Below are 16799 nucleotides of genomic sequence, written 5' to 3'. Positions count from 1 at the left end.
CACGATGTTATATTGAAATATATGAATGAGCTGACATGCCAGAATACAACTCAAACTGCAAAGGCAGCAGGTGCAAGGCCGTTGAGAAGTAAAGCAATCAATGGAAAAATGCCAACTTTCATAAAATAAAGATGATTACTGATTCTTCAAATTATTACCCAAAGAATGTATTGTGACAGCACGTTTGAAAAACAACTTGGAGGTGAAGCACTCAAAGTTGGAAATCATTGTTTCGTACTCAGGATGTAAAAAAAAATATTTATTTTAGCAGGAGTAGCATAAGAAGTACACCTGTTCAACAGAAATAGGACAAAATTAGAACCATTAATCCAAATTACCTTGAATTTTTGTGGTTTTGATACAATGGATATAAATGGCCTTCATTTGTCAATAGGAGAAGTGGGGAAAACTTTTTTCCTGAACTCCCTTGTCCTGAATTTTGGTGGTTTGCTGATAATTAATTTGCTGGTTAGTTTGCCTCTTTTGTTTGTTTGAACAAAGAAAACAATGGAAACTTCTGAGATAATTGAATTTAGAAATTTCATTAAGTTCTCCAGTGCAGCTGGAAACTTCCTTGATCTTGAGATATTCAGCTTGCACTCTTATCTCTCTTAAACTCATCCCTCTTTAACTGAATTATCCTTTACTGAGCTATCCTTAACAAATTCATCCTTAATTATGAGCTCACTAGCAATGTTATCCTTAAATGTATTTTTAAAAGAATAGACAAAATTCTAACTTGTCTACAATAAGTTATCAAAGTTACAAGATCATAACTACACCTAGGGAAAATCTGCACCACTGTGAAAATGCAGAATTCATGTCTCCTGCAGATTCCTCCCTCTCCTCCCCACTGCCAGAATAAAGGATTTTGCCAGGAAGGAGCTGCAATGATAACTTTCACCCACCAGGAGCTACTGTACTGCCAGAATGGAGGGCAGCTGGCTCACCACCAAAGCAGACATCCACAGAGAGGGAGGAGTTAGAGGCTGCCTTCCTCACCGCATCCTGCCTGTGAGGCCAGGTGAGGAGATATGGGACATGAAGGGGACAGATAGAGGGGGTCACACAAGGCTGCTGGGGGGGTCACATACACTGGGGTTCAGAAGGGCTGAGGGGACAGATTGGGGCAGGGGCATAGGATCTAGTGGGGTGACAACACTGAGCCAGGGGCTGAATGAGAGTGGGGGTGCAGGGCCACATGGGAACAGGGGGCAGGGGGTGCAGGGACACATGGTGAGGTAAAGGGACACATGGGGACAGGGGCAGATATGTCTGACTGAGTGGGAGAGGCTGGGGTGAGCCAGGGTCTGTATGGGGGAGACTCCCCAACGCCCTACCAATCTCTCCTCCCCACCCCCAAATGTCCCATGCTTCTCCCACTCACACCCAACAACCCTAGAGGTTCACTCACAGGCTCCTTCCCAGCAATTACTTCCCTCCTCCTCAGCTCCTCCGTTACCCGACTCCCCCAAGCCTTTGCACTGCTTCTGAGGGGCGCAGGAAATACATTTTTGTACTGTAGTTTAAATGAATTATTGCTCAGAGTTCTTATTAATATGCCTAAAAAGGAATCTATTTTTCAAAATACATTTCCTGAATCATCTTTTTGTTGTCTGTGTTGTTGCAGAGATACTTGCTGACAGGGATTTTGAAATAAATTACCAAAATAATTGAAACAGGTGTTATTATATTGTGTTATTTTGACAAATAAAATATGCAGAATTTTAAAATATTGTGTGTCAAAATTTAAATGTCTTGGTGCAGAATTACCCCAGAACTATCATAATGTATAAATAATTGTAGATGCAGAACATTGTGTGCATACTTCAATATTAGTGTGGAATATTTTAAGTGAGTAATTCTTACTCAAGTGAGAAGTTTAAATGAGGTCAATGGGATTGCTCACATGAGTAAAGATTACTTCAATATATAATGCTCTGATAGATCAAGCCTACAAAGACTGCCACAGTTTTAAGGTTACTGTTAGAAATATTTCAAGCAGATTTAGTCTTCCTATCACAATTTGCTCCCATAACTGATCCCAGTTTGCCAAGTGTATTATGCCTCAGTGCCCCATCATAAAATTCAAGATACATTATTACTTCTATTTTGATAAGACCTAGAGGATGCCACTGAGAACTGGCCTCCATTGTGTGAGGCCATGCACTTATCCATAGCAAGAGTCAGTCCCTGCCTCACAAATTTTACATTCTAAATAAAAAAAATAAAGGGTGGAAAAAAAGAGGTTCCCCAATTTTACAGATAGGGAATTGAGGTACACACAGATTGTCATTTGCCCATGGTCCGCACAGCAAATCTGTGGCAGAACTGGAAAACGGAATCTTTTGGGTGCTGTGCATTATCCATAGCACCATCGTCCTCTTCTCCTACCTTTACATTGCCTATTTAGATTGTAGGCAGGGTTCATTCTCTATATATTTATACAGTGTCTAGCACAGTGGGGGTCCAAATTTCATTTAGTGCCTCTAAGCATTACTTCAATACAAATAATTAAAACAATAAATCAAACATAACCAATGCAATACAAGTTTGGATATTGAATAGTCACAATAATCATGAACAACTTACAGAGCAATTATTTGGCAAGGATTTTTTTTTTGAGGGAGGGGGAAAACAAGCTGTAATTGTGTGAAAGTCATAGACTACATAGGGTATGTCTACACTGCAAGTAAACATCCGTGGCTGGCTTATGTCAGCTGACACAGGCTCATGGGGCTTTGGCTATAGGGCTGTAAAATGACAGTGTAGATGGGTGCGCTCGGGCTGAAGCCTGAGCTCTGGGACTCCGTGAGGAGGTCAAATCTCTGAGCCGGAACATCTACAATTTTACAGCCCCATAGCCCAAGCCCCATGAGCTTGAGTCAACTGAGAGAGGTCATCTGCCAGGGATTAACTGCTGTGTAAACATACCAATGAAGTCTAGGTGAACTAATCAGAACAAACAATTTATGTATTGCATGTTGCCTTTTTTTTCTGCTACTTCTGCCTATTATCCTGCCCTTAGTTAACCAGTAAAATTCCACTGACTTCAGTGAGGTTTCACTGGTATAACCGAGAACAGAATTTGACCCTTTGTTTCTAGGCCAGTGTATTACATATGGTTATCCAAATCAGGCCTCATAGCTGCCATTCTGGTATGTGACTATCATCCCATTAGCAGTTCAGCAGGCATTTGCTTTTTAAACTATTCAAGGCTGTTTGGTAAGATAGCAGGAAAGAAGCTATTTGCTATATTAAAGATAGTGTATCTCCTTTGACAATTTTTATCTTTCTAACAAAGTATTTGGCTTCTCTATTAGAAGCATGGATGCTAGAGGCAGATAAAAAATAAGACGTTTGTGATCATGACTATGTTCATTTTCAGTCACAAAAATATTTGTGAAAGCTCCACACTCCAAAAATAAATTTTGCTAAAGGTCTTGAGGCATAAACAATGGGATGTGCCCCAGACTTGACATAACTGATCCATATACTAAATGATAAGAGGAAGAATCAGAGTGTATCTAGGTCACAGTGTACCAAACTATTAGTGGATACAACCGCATATTTTTGTGTTTAAATGTTGGGCAGGTTGAAATATATCTCCAGGAAATCAACTCTCTGATAATAACTGAGTCAAAAGATTTACCAGTGAGAATCCCTTCAGGACTGCACGTAAACATTTGTTTAAGTCCCAGTGAAGTTTGGCTGAATCAGAAACTGGATATGCAATTACATTTTTTGTAGTTGTGTGCAAGCACAAGGAACAGATGAAACTCTTCTGGAGGTGCTCTTACAACATCTGCCACAGAGGATGGCCTTATATGTCCAGAATTTACAAAAAATCCAAGATGCTGAGTAGAGTTTCATGAAGAAGCACTTGGACATGCACTGCTCATCTAAATGATTTAAGACAATCTCCGGATTTTGGTAATGCCCATCACTATTTTTCCAGTGACTATTAAACCAACTACAGCATACAGCAGTGTCAATGGTCTATTGACATATGTTCTGCCTTTGGCATGAGGACCCATTTTGCTTGGTATGCATGTATATAAATATATTAAGAATAAATAGAAGAAAAAAGGAAATAGAACAAATTATCTGAAAAACAAAATATAAATAATAAATTCTGGCCCTTCATACGTTTGTAACCTCAGTCCTTTCCTGCCTGAACTCTATAGCACATAACCTTCAACCTCTTTTGTCTATCCTCTGTGCCCAATTTCCTAGCATTCCTTTGTGTCATATGTCCACATCTAGGTCAAATGCAATGAGACTTACATCAACACCCATGCTCCTGAGTGCAACTGCTTTAGTTTGCGGAATCCTATCATTTTGAGTCTGAACCGCATTGTGCAGGAAATGTTAGTTGTTTTAATTAAATATTTTTTAAAAGTTGTGATAGAACGTGTGAATGATTATCCCAGTGGACCATAAGAAATACAATTTGACAGTCTTTAAAAGAAGTGTGTAGAGTATTAAAGGTCCATTGAAGCTGAGAGAAAAAATAATTTTAAATAAAAGGTCATCATTTAAAAAAAAAATTCAGCCATTTTAATGTATTTTAGATTTGTTTAAATGCTGCAGTTATCATTTCTGTTATGTATATTCACACACACTCCCTGGAAGAGTGAATCTAATAGATTTTATTTTTCAGAAACACTCCCCATAGCCTAATATATAAAGTAAGTTTGCCTGCAGCATCCACAGGTTCAGCCAATCGCAGCTTCCACTGGCCGCAGTTCACCGTTCCAGGCCAATGGGGGCTGTGGAAAGCGGCCGCCAGCACATCCCTCAGCCTGTGCCGCTTCCCACTGGCTGTGATTCACCTTTCCGGGCCAATGGGGACTGCGGGAAGCAGCATGGGCCACGGGATGTGCTGGCCGCCACTTTCCACAGCCCCCATTGGCCTAGAGCGGCGAACCACAGCTAGTGAGAGCTGCAATCAGCCAAACCTGTGGACACTGCAGGTAAACAAACGGTCCTGGCCTGCCAGCGGATTTCCCTGACGGGCTGCATGCCAAAGGTTGCCAATCCCTGATATAAAGGAAGTACTGGACTGCTACTACAGCACTGCAGCCCTTTGATCTGAAACAGGAGATCCTAAAGGCGGTGTCACTGCTTCATCGTCTCCCTTGTGCCCATACCCAAGGACTCAGTTCCCTTGCTGTATGGACTGCAAACTGGGGGCCTGATCCAAGGCCCACTAGAGTCAACAGAAGTCTTTCCACTTACTTCAAGAGGCTGTGGATTAAGCCTTGAAAGGGCAGCCCTGCCCTGGCTGCTATTCTTCTTCTCTGCCTAGTAGCAGCTAGGACATGATTCTCAGAGAGTATGGTGTAGAGCCTGCAAAGATAAAGGGGCCTTGCCTTTGGTCTGGGGTAAGAGAGAAGCCCCTTCTCTGAGGAAAAGAAGAGTTGCTGTGCATGGCAGAAGTCTGATAAGGGGAATTCTTTCTGAAGGTGGAGGCAGAAGATGATGCTGGAGCAGAGAGATGATCGCTCAGAACTAACCAACTGCTAATGGTTTAAAAGAACTTTTTTGTTTCTTTGTTTGTTTTACAGACTTCACTCACCAGCAGATTGGAGAATGACAGCAGATAATAAGCTTAACAAAGTAACAGCATATGCAATGAAACTGGGTATAGACTGGATACTGGAAAGTGAAAACACTTCCATTCCTTGAGAAAACATCAAGAAAATTCAGCTACTTTCATGGGCAGGGCTGGCAATATCAAAGAACTATGCCAGTCATACTCAGATATTAATGGGAAGTCACTGAATAACTTCTTGAAGACCTGACACCTATAAAATTCTTTACAATTTGGCATCAAGATCTCAAATCTCTAGATATTGATGACAACAAAACGGTTATGGTTGAGTGACAGGATAATGCTACCTGGAAAACTAAGTGTGTTTCTAGGTTGGTTACTAGCTGAAAGTTATTAAATATGGCAGGATTGAACAAAACAATCAATCCACTCCCCAAAATTTTGCAAGTGTGGAGCACATTGCTTGATTATTATGTTTCTAAGAATAAACTAGCCATGGCTTTCTTGATGACCTTCAGATTAATGCATTAATGCAAACAAGTTTTTCAAGAATGAACTTCATCAAGACTGATACCAAGAATCAGCTCGTAAATTATATGAGTACACTATGTGTGGCTCTGAAAACCATCCAATGCAAGCTTATCATTTAAAAAAAAAAAAAAAAACCGTCATCCAAAATTCAAGAGCAGAAGTCTGGCTGTCTGTTGGTCAGCTGCCTCTGCAAATCATGTGATAATGAGTACATCTTTTCTAACCACTTCGCATAGTAAAGGATAATGGTCACTGGAAGATAGCATCCCAGTGCAAGATCTCGAGGAATCATATCCACTGATTGTTAGAAAACAGGTGATGATGAGGCTACAGCCATTCAGTAATGTTTTATAGAAATATAAACCTATCAAAGTATTTATGGTGACACAATCTCATTATTATTTGCTGTAGGCTTGTGACAGGGCCCACTTTCTGCCCTCTGAGTTTCATAGGTCACTGCCTCCTCTAGTTTTCTAACCAGAGGCACTCTTTGACCTGTGAAACTTTTTAGCTCAGCATTTGAGGTTCACGTGGTACTTTTAAAAATCTTTCCTTATAATAGCTTATTTCAGATGGCAAAAATATTGACTGATATACTTGTGCCCAATTCCATAGTGATGAAATTATCTTGATTTCAAATTCAATCACAGTTTCTGATATTCTTTTGACTTGACACCAATTTATGGTGTGAATAGCAATTCACTATCTGATGTATAATCTCCTTCCCTCAGCAGACTTGACTTATTTTTCACCTGTAGTCACTCATGTTTGAACTTGTTTCTTTTTAGTTTTCTCATAAATTTTTATTTTGTTCCCTTTCTTTCTTTTTACCTCCCATTAGCATTTTGTTAGGATCACTAAGGTATAAACAACCAATGGATTTTTTTGGATCCCAATCCTGCAATGAGCTCTGCATAAATGCAGGGGACTGGCTGTGTGCAGTTCATCATTCACTATTTGTTGTGAATTTGACAGCCCTGCACTTTTAAGCAGGGCAGGATGCGGGGTGTTGGCTGTCTGACTGAATGAAGGGAACAGTGCTTTATGGCTGGGAGGGGGAGGGGGAGAGAGAGAGAGATGAAAACCATTGCAAAAGGTCAGTGTGGTTACTGACTCATTCCCCAGGAATGCATGGTTTAAAAGGGCCTGAAGCTCTTTTACATGGAGCAGGCTGAGGAGGGACTCGCCCTCCCTCCCCTTTATGTGGTAAAATACCAGGTTTGGTCAAGACTTGCTGGAGGCATTACATTAGCCGCCCCTTTTTTAGGGGGGCTGGGAAGGATTTTTTCCCATATCATCATATTGGCTTGGGTTCAGTTGGGTTTTTTTTTGCCTTCCCCACAGTGGGTTCAGGAAGGGCTCTGTTCATGCATGACATGAAGGGCTGTAGGCTGTATGTTGCAACTTATTATTTAAGTGTAGGGTGGATGTCCAGTGCAGGTACTCCATAGGAAAGGTATACAGTGACCGGAAAAATGGCTTGGAAAAGGACTTTAAAAGGTGTTCATTAAAGGAATAAACAGGGCTGTTGGGGACTCCTATGATTGATACAGCAGGGAGCCAGCCCCCCATTTTTGTAGCCCACCATAACCATCCTACGGGGAGGGGGGTGGATGGTATGCTCCTGGCGATAAATTTGCTGGAGGGACCTGGATGGAAAAAGAGGGGGAGCTGGTAAAATCCCCTGGGTAATTACAGAATAAACGTGGGATTACCTGCAATGTACACTTTTATCTGCTGGGTGGTCCAAGACATCTAATAATAAAGTTGTGGCCTAATTAAAGCCATGCCAAATGTCTCCTGTCCTTATTTCGGGATAGCCAGACAATAGGACAAAGGGCTCAGAATCCAAAAAAAGAGACAGTTTTTGATTGTATATTTATCCAATAAAACCAACATATTGTCTCAGATGAACAACAGTACTATCAGCTGTATGGCATCGTTAGTGGAACAAAGTACTACAGTGCCAAGGACTGGTAAGCATAAAGTATTGCTTTTATAAAATTTGTTTAAAGAATACTGTATTAATAATAGAAAATACTTTCCATTATTTAACATGAATTAATATTGAAGACTGAAGAAAAAATATGCAAGTAATATTTTTGGAAAGCATCATTTGTATAACAGCCAGTTATGCAACAATTCATGATGCTGTTTGCATTTTTCTTCTGGATCATTTTCTTTGCTATAACATAGTATTTAAGTTTTAAGAAATTTGATCATATATCACAATATACTTAATTCCTTGTTGTGGCGTTCAAATCAATGATTAAATCCTTTATCCACTAGGTTTTGATTTTACTGTTCAGTTAGAACCTGCTTTATGGAATTTTCTATTGATCCATGAATGTGTACATTGGTTATTCAAAGGCAGGTATTAATTTTAAATAACTGCAGTCATTCCAAACGTATCTGTTCTGTTTGCCTATGTTTACCTCTTAAACTTCATTAAAGCTTAAACCCCTTAAAGTTTAATTACATGTAAGTGCCACATTTTGTAATACAAGAGAGTTATGTTATTTCTGGAGTAACACAAGTGACTGTATGTTATTGTGGAATAGATCTTTAATGAAGAAAGAACCAGATTCAGTATGGTGTTTCAGCAAAAATATTTGAAGATTTTTGGATAATGCTTTGTCAGACCACAAGGGTTGTTACCAAATAAAGCAGTCTCCTTGGCAGCATTTGAGAACTTCAGGGCATTAGACCAAATTTCACTCTTTTGGCTTCTGTGTCCTAGGGTAAAACATATTCTTGTTTTGTTTGTTTGTTTTTTTAAAGAGGCTTGATACTCCATCGCTTATACCAGATTTACTCCAGTGTAACTCCACTGATTTCAAAGACATTAAGTCCAGTTTACATGACTATGAGAAGACTGAAAGGCTTACAGAGCATTTATCTATATATTGTGTCAGAAAGAGTCTGTTATTCTGTTGTGGGTGAGCTACATTTGGGTCATGACAAGATATGAAATGTAATTCAGATGGAAGGTTAAAAACAAGCTAGAAAGTGGCAGCCCCTGCCTCCAATCCTGGAGGTAGAATTATTGGGCCAGATCCTCAGGAGATGTAAAAAAGTAACTCCAGTGTCTTTAATGGGAGGTATACTGAATTACACCAGTTGAGGCTCTGGCACCAGCTGAGGAGTTATCCAGTGATGACAACTGCTCCATACAAAGGAAGCAATTGCAGTACCCTAGCTTTAAAAATAAAGATTGGGCAGGATAACTGGAATAGTAGTAAATAAACTATTAATTTGGGGAAGAATTCTCTTGTGAATGACACTGATTTTCCATTAAGAGCCATTATAAAAAGTGTCCTTAACTCTTCAAATCATTTAATAATTTTGTTAAAAAAGAGGACTGTTCAAACAGCCTATTTTTGTCCTAATGCTAAGAGCACCTACAAAGTAAAGTATTTATTTGAGCAGATTGGATAGTGGTAGCTATAGAATTCAGAGAGCTATACTAACTATTACAGACTTCTCCCAGTTAATATGTAGTCATCAATATTCCCCAGATTCTCTGAGTAAGGATGTTGAAGAAATATTAACAGATCACTAGTATATAGAAAAGCATTGCTGGAAACATTGCCACTCTGAATTCAAGTGAGGAGTAGGTTGTTTCATAGCAAAACTGCTAAGGGTTCTATAGCCTGATTTAACTCCCACTGAGTTAACTCAATGAGAAAATTCCCATTTATTGTTATGGGAGCTGTATCAGGACTTGTAACCTGATAAGCCCTTATAAACATAAAAGAAAAGGGGAAAGCACATGCCTCAATGGAAGTTAAGTTTGGGGGAAGGTTGCAATTGATTATGATTATGCTTTGTCAGTTACTAAATACCATGTTTATCATTTTAATCATATTGAGGCCAAAGCCAGTTCTATCAGCATATTCCATACAGATGCTAAAGCTACTTCCGCAATCCCCTTTGCCTGATATCATCTCTCCCAATTTTTCATGTCACATCTAACCTAGGCCCTGATCCTGCAGTGGGGTCTACGTGGGCACAGAGATCCATGTGTACAGAGTTCATTGTGTGATTAGGATCCTAGACTGCAAGCTCCTCAAGGACACGGACTGTCTTTGTTCTCTCTCTAGAGTGCCATACACTCTCACAGCAAAATGCTAGTAATAAATAATAAAGTTAATGAATTCAAATTGAACTTCCTGAAGTACATATGACAGACATATAAGGGCTACATTAATTCATTAAAGTTAGTGCTATAAGAGTGAACACTGAATGTGTTTCTAATGTCTGGACACTCAACATAAAGTGGGCAACATTTTACAATTTGAAGTTCAGTGCTACAGCATCAATCATATTCAACAACTAATGCAGATTATATATAGCTTGGTGATTATACTTGCAGGTTCACCCCCCACTCCTCATCCACGTTTCATCCTATTCCACATTTCTGCTAAAGACCATGGGCGGGTCAGGGGAGATGTTGTATCACTTTGCTTAGCTTTGTAAAGTTTAGCATTCTTTCACTGCTATTGATGGTGATAAAAAAGGACTAAATTCAGTAACTCCAAAATGAATGGTTCCTCTTACAGATTGCAATCTGAGCAATAGAATACAGGAAATCATTGGAAGTTTATTACTTGTTTGCCTGTGACTGTCACTGAAATATGGGTTGACTGTCTGCAAAAAATCAATGGTTTCCCTAAAAGAAAGCACACTTGGGATAGAAGAATGCAGGGCCCAAGTAATTTACTGGCTTCTGTGTTTGTCTGATTGAAGCATTGCTGAAGCTGACGGGGTAACCAGCGGATTCCTGAACCAAACAAGCTCTCAGTCACACAATGGAAAGATGAAACACAGGGTGAGCATTATACTGCTTTGTGTTCTGCATGTAACGTATTCTACCACACTTCTTCTCCCTCCCCTCCCCCAACCTCGCATGCTACTTCACTAGGAAAAAAAAAGAAGCTTTGTTTGGGTTTTTTCATTGCACATTGGAGAGGTCGGAGGGACCCCCACACACAAAAAAAATCAACCACTTGTTATGTTAATTCAATAGGATCAAGAGGTAAGTCCCTGTTCTAAAGCAGCATTTGAAACTGTCCCGAGTTTCAGGTGGTCAGATTCAGTAGTTTGGTTTAGCCCAGGTTAAGGATATTAGCCATTCAGACCTGGATTCAGATTCCCAAACCTCCCAGAATCCAGGGATGTTCAGATCTGGTACTTGTGTTTAGGGCCTCTCAACAATGTTAATAATTTCAGTCTTCACAAGTGGCTCAATCCTGCAAGGTGCAGAGCACCCTAGCTCAGATCCAGCAAAACACTTAAGCACATGCTTAATTCTAAGCATGTGAATAGTTCCACTGAAGTCAATAGGACTATTCATATGCTTAGAGTTAAGTATGTGCTTAAGTGCTTTGTTGGATCTCTGCTAGGGTGCTCAGCATGTTGAAGGATCAAGCCAAATTAATGTAAACACTTAGAAAGACCTGTATTCCCCCAGTAAAACCACTGGCTTCAGATGGTAGTATAATAACTGCAACTTCAATTTTTGAGGCAAACCATGCCATTTTCCATTACCTACAAGCTCAAGCATGCTGAATAGGTGCCTTGGTGTGGCACTTTTTGGAAGATGGCAACAGCCTGGTGAAGCAGCAGACAGTATTCTAGCTGCTGGTAATGTGTATCTGTGTATGTGAGTTCAGAATTACTCAATTCTAAATGTGAAAACTAACCACCGTCTCCTCGTTTAAAGCACTCACAAAGATTCACTTCTCCCATGACACATAAGAAATGTCAGTCAAGTCATCTGAGTGAACTGCTCAACTACAAGGAGGAAAATTATTGAACATAGGGAGAGAGAGAGTATAAGGGCTCTTGACAGGGAATCAATGTAGGAGAAAGATGAGAGCACAGAATTATGAAGGAAGAGTGAAGGAAGGGAATTCAGTATGTTTAACTTAATGCACATTTTTTTTTAAAAAAAGTAGGTAATATACCATAGGGCAGATGCTGAGCTTCTGTAAATGACTATAGTGCAATTGAAGTCAGTGAACACTGAAACTATGACAATTTACACAAGCTGTGGATCTGCTGCCATGTGTCTATCATGAGCCTGATCATTCTGTACTGTGTATTTCTCCCACACCTCATTGGTCTTTTAGACTGTAGCTTCTTCAGGCTTCATGTATATTTGAAAAGCAACTTCCACCCTGTGAGTACTGCTGCAATCTAAATAATAATAATTTTAAGGGGACTATTATGTGTAATTAGAGTAGAGCAGAAAGACACTAAGATCATGGCCCCTCTGTAAAAGGCACTATAAAAACACATGGTGAAAGAAAATGCCAGTGCTAGCCCATTGGGAGACCTAAACAGGATTATATTGGGCCCCCTGCCAAATACAACACATATTAATAATTAAAAGTGGGCTCCCTTGATCCGCTCAGGGCCCTAAGCAATTGCTTAGTCTGCTTATGCCTAACGCTGGCTCTGAGAAGAGATTTCCTTCTCTGAAGAGTTCTACACAAGGCAGGAAAAGGGTTGTGTGGGTGGGGGGAAGGACAGAGATTTGAAATTACTTGCCCAAAGTGACACTGCAAGTCTGTGGCAGAGCCAGGCACAGAACCCAAGACTTGTACCTCCTAGTCTGGGCAACCAACCAAAAAGCAATAAAGCAAATAATAACAACATGGATCAGCGTATTCTTCTTCACACCACTCATGACCAGAAGACCTTGGTTTCTTCCTGAACAGGGAACTGCCATTCTGTTCTTACAGGCCTGGTGCTGACCAGCTGAACAGAAGTGAAAAGCAACTGGGATTTGGCCATTTGGCCCCAAAAGTATGTGCCATTAAGGAGCATTTCCTTTTAATATTGTACAGCAACAACAAGGGATTCCAACTTCATTACCCTTCTCAAGTCCTAGGAGAAATAGCAAAGCTCTAAGTTTGAAACAATAATTGGTATTATAAAAAATACAGGACTCAATTTCCAAAACAGTTTAGCACACAGCAACATCTATTTAGGCATCTACATTAAGAATTGAAAAATTCCTTCCTTATTAAATATAGGGGGTGCCACAGTAAAACTGTCTTCTTGCAAAGGCAAAATTGTTAATATTTTATGTCCCAGTTCATCAAGATACTTAAGCATGTGCTTAATTGCAGTGGGATTGTTAACTTTAAGCACATTCTTAAGTCCTTTGCTTGATCAGGTCCTTAGAGAATAAGCCAACACTAAAGTTCTAATTCTGTAATATTGAAGTCAAAGGGACTTTGCCATTGAATTCCTTGGGAGCAATATCAGATGCTAAGTAGCTGAGATTAAGTTATTCCATAATTGCCTGTTATCAGGATATCTTAAATTCCTACGAAGCGCTTGATAGCAGTCACTGATGGAGACAGACTAGTGTACAAGAGGGACCACAGGTCTAAATTGGTACCGAAATTCCTATGTTCCTATACCTTGTTTAATATTCATAGAAATGTAGGGCTGGAAGGGACCTTGAGAGCTCAATTAGTCCAGCCCCAGCACTGTGGCAGGACCAAAGTATACCTGGACCATCCCTTACAGGTTTTTGTCTAAAAACCTGTTCTTAAAAACCTTCAGAGATTCCATTACCTTCCTTGGTTACGTATTCCAGTACTTAGCTAACTTTATAGTTAGATACTAGGAAAAAACTTTCTAACCTAAATCTCCCTTGCTGAAGATAGAACTGATTACCTCTTGTTCTACCTTCAATGGACATGGAGAACAATTGATCACTATTCCCTTTTTAATAGCCTTTAACAGATTTCAAGACTTATCAGGCTCCCCCTCAATCTTCTTTTCTGAAGATTAAACATGCCCAATTATTTTTACCTTTCTTCATAGGTCAGGTTTTCTAAACATTTTATCATTTTTGTCACTCTTCCAGAGACTCTCTCCAATTCATCCACATTTTTCCTAAAGTGTGGCACCTAGAATTGGACCTCACTACTGCTGAGAAGAATGGGACAATTACCTCCCATGTCTTATATACAAAACTCCTGTTAATACAGTATATTAGCCGTGTTTTAAAACTGCACCACACTGTTGACTCTCATTCAATTTATGATCCACCATAACCACCAGATCCTTTTTCAGCAGTACTACCACCTAACCAGTTATTCCCCATTTTGTAGTTGTGCATTTGATTTTTCCTTCTTAAGTGTAGCACTTTGCATTTGCAGTTACTGAAGTTCATCTTTTTGATTTCAGACCAATTCTCCAGTATAACATGGTCATTTTGAATTCTCTTCCTGTCCTCCAAAGTGCTTTCACCAGCCTGGTGGTGTCACTATAAGCAAACTCCCCCTTATCCAACTAATTAATGCAAATATTGAAATAATACTGGACCCAAGACAGAGCCCTGCTGGACCCCACTAGATATGTTATTCCAGTTTGACAATGAATTATTAGTCTGTGTGTTTTTCAGGACTGGGACCTTGTCTTTCGATTTCTACAGTGAGGTTTCTAACACACTTTTTGGTGCTTTAAATGATAAATAAATAAATAAACCACCACCAACAACAACTGGGATGTTTGTCTAAGAGCAGAAAATGGACTCTGATCAAGAAACATCCTTAAGTCAGAACAGCACCTGTTTAAGTCCAACGGAAGCCTATGGAACCTAAACACCCTCTTACAAGCTTTCGAAAATTGGGCCCTTAATGTCTCCAGCTGCACCTTGTTTTATTTTCAGAAAAGCTGTGAAGTGCAAAGACAGCTCTGCATTGCCATCTTTTAAATGGAACACTTTCGTTACTTCTGGTATTCAGTGGGACTAAGGGTGGGCTGACACATATTTACATTTAAATGGGGGGTGGGGGGACTTAAGATTTTAAAAATGCTCTCACTCCACAGTTTTTTCATGTTAAAATTAAGGGGGGGGGCTTACCTATCATGCTTGTAGTAAAACAGAAAAGAAATGTGATACTGATATTAAATATCTGATAGTTATCATTTATTCATCTTATTTCCTAACATATGCAAAAAGAAGATATTAGTTCCCATTGAAAGATCATTGTTCCATAACATTCTGATGCTAGCTTACTTTGTGATAAATATCAAAATACAGGGTAAACATCCTAACAGTAGCATTTCCTTTAGCCAAAACTCTGTAGTGCTTATATTTATCTGAGTTCTGCACATGTTGAGTGTATTGAAATTGATAATCTAGGAAAATGTTTCTAGGTCACCAATTTGAATGACTGCACTGCACAAGAACACACTTGATCTTTTCCCCCCATGAGTTTTAGAAGTTAAACATTTTGATGTTCTGTTGTAAGGAAACAGACACATGACTGATGGCATAGGTGGGTAATCAACAGACCTGAACACTAGATCAGCTGCACTTGCCTTCTTTTTGTTAAGTATAGGAAACATTACAGTAACATTATTTACTTGCAAGGATTTTAGGTCTTGATTTAGCAACATATTGAAGCACAAACCTTTCTCTAAGCACATGATGACCAATATAAAATGTGTTTTAAATATTAAGGTCTTAACATCGGTATTGCCTGAACCAGGGATGAGGGGGGCCATCCCCCCACTTTTTAACAAAAAAATATAAGCACAGAATTCATGTCCCCCGCAGATTTTTCCCACTGCAGAATAATAGATTCTTCTGGATAGGCACTACAATTACATCTTTCACCCACCAGGGGCTGTTGTAGCACCAGAAGAGAGGGCAGCTGGCTCACTGCCAGAGCAGCCAGCCTGGGGAGAGAGGGAGCACTTTAGGTTTGCCCCTTCCACCCCCACTTCTACAAAGATTTCAGCACCTTGATCAGTATTCTATACAATGCAAAATTATGTATGCCTGTCTAGTAATATTATAGTCATATTTTCTATATGCAAATACGGGAGTTCCCCCAATTTAACTGTTTTAAAGCTTTTGCACTTGATCCTCCTTCCACTGAATTCAACAATTTCTGCTTTTGGAGACCTGATTCAGATCCCATTTACTTCAATTTTATCCTGGAGTGACTCCATTATTTTAAACTGAATTCCTCCCAATTTAGACTGATGTAAATGAGACCAGAATCAGGTCCTTCGAGTTTTGCAAGATCAGGTCCACATATTTTAAGAGAAAAATGTACACTAATAATGTAAAATACTGTTTGCAAAACCATACCTTATTATTTAATATTTTTACTAATATTGTTCTTTGAACAGGACCCTGCCAATCCCTGGAGAAGATCTGAGTCATGAGGCCAGCAAGCAATCATGGTCCCAGGAATCACTTTTTTCCAATACTCAACAAGGATCTTTTCAGTGTAATGAAAATGATATTCTGAAGAGACATGCTTTATTTCACTGTAGAGCTTCTGTCTAAATCCTTTTCCAGCCTCCCTCTTGCCCAGGTTCCTGGTACAGATTTAAAGAAACAGCTTCAGCTCAAATCTTGATTTAGCCATCATCTGGTGTGTAGAAACTTTGTACAGATAATTCAGTTGGATCATCAAATTGCTTAATTTCTTTTCAGGATGTTGAGGTGACTCTTCTCAATAGGATTAGCTTCCTTTACTAGATGGTGGTATGATTACCAGTGCTAGTAGGTCCATAAAGCAATTCAGCTGGGTTTGGAGGCAGTTGAAGATGATACTTGTTTTTCTATATTGAGTACCTTAATTAGTTTCAAGTATGTAGGATCGCTACTGTAGCTCTATCCAATGACAACAACTGAAGCGGTCCACTATTTTACTCAGTCAGTATT

At 39.5% G+C, this 16799-nt stretch overlaps 1 long non-coding RNA gene across 1 annotated transcript; it reads left to right on the top strand.

Annotated features, from left to right (window-relative positions):
* Positions 1 to 7983: 7983 nt before the first annotated feature.
* LOC140905986 (uncharacterized) lies at positions 7984 to 16350 on the top strand. The gene is made up of 3 exons (XR_012157014.1): positions 7984 to 8064; positions 10838 to 10919; positions 16259 to 16350. It is a non-coding gene; the product is annotated as an uncharacterized LOC140905986 (long non-coding RNA).
* The last annotated feature ends 449 nt before the right edge of the window (positions 16351 to 16799 follow it).

This window comes from Lepidochelys kempii, chromosome 2 (genome assembly GCF_965140285.1).
Source record: "Lepidochelys kempii isolate rLepKem1 chromosome 2, rLepKem1.hap1, whole genome shotgun sequence".
Taxonomy (NCBI): Eukaryota; Metazoa; Chordata; order Testudines; family Cheloniidae; genus Lepidochelys; species Lepidochelys kempii.
The sequence above is the reverse complement of the archived record's forward strand: the minus strand, read 5'-3'. Positions and strand labels throughout refer to the sequence as shown.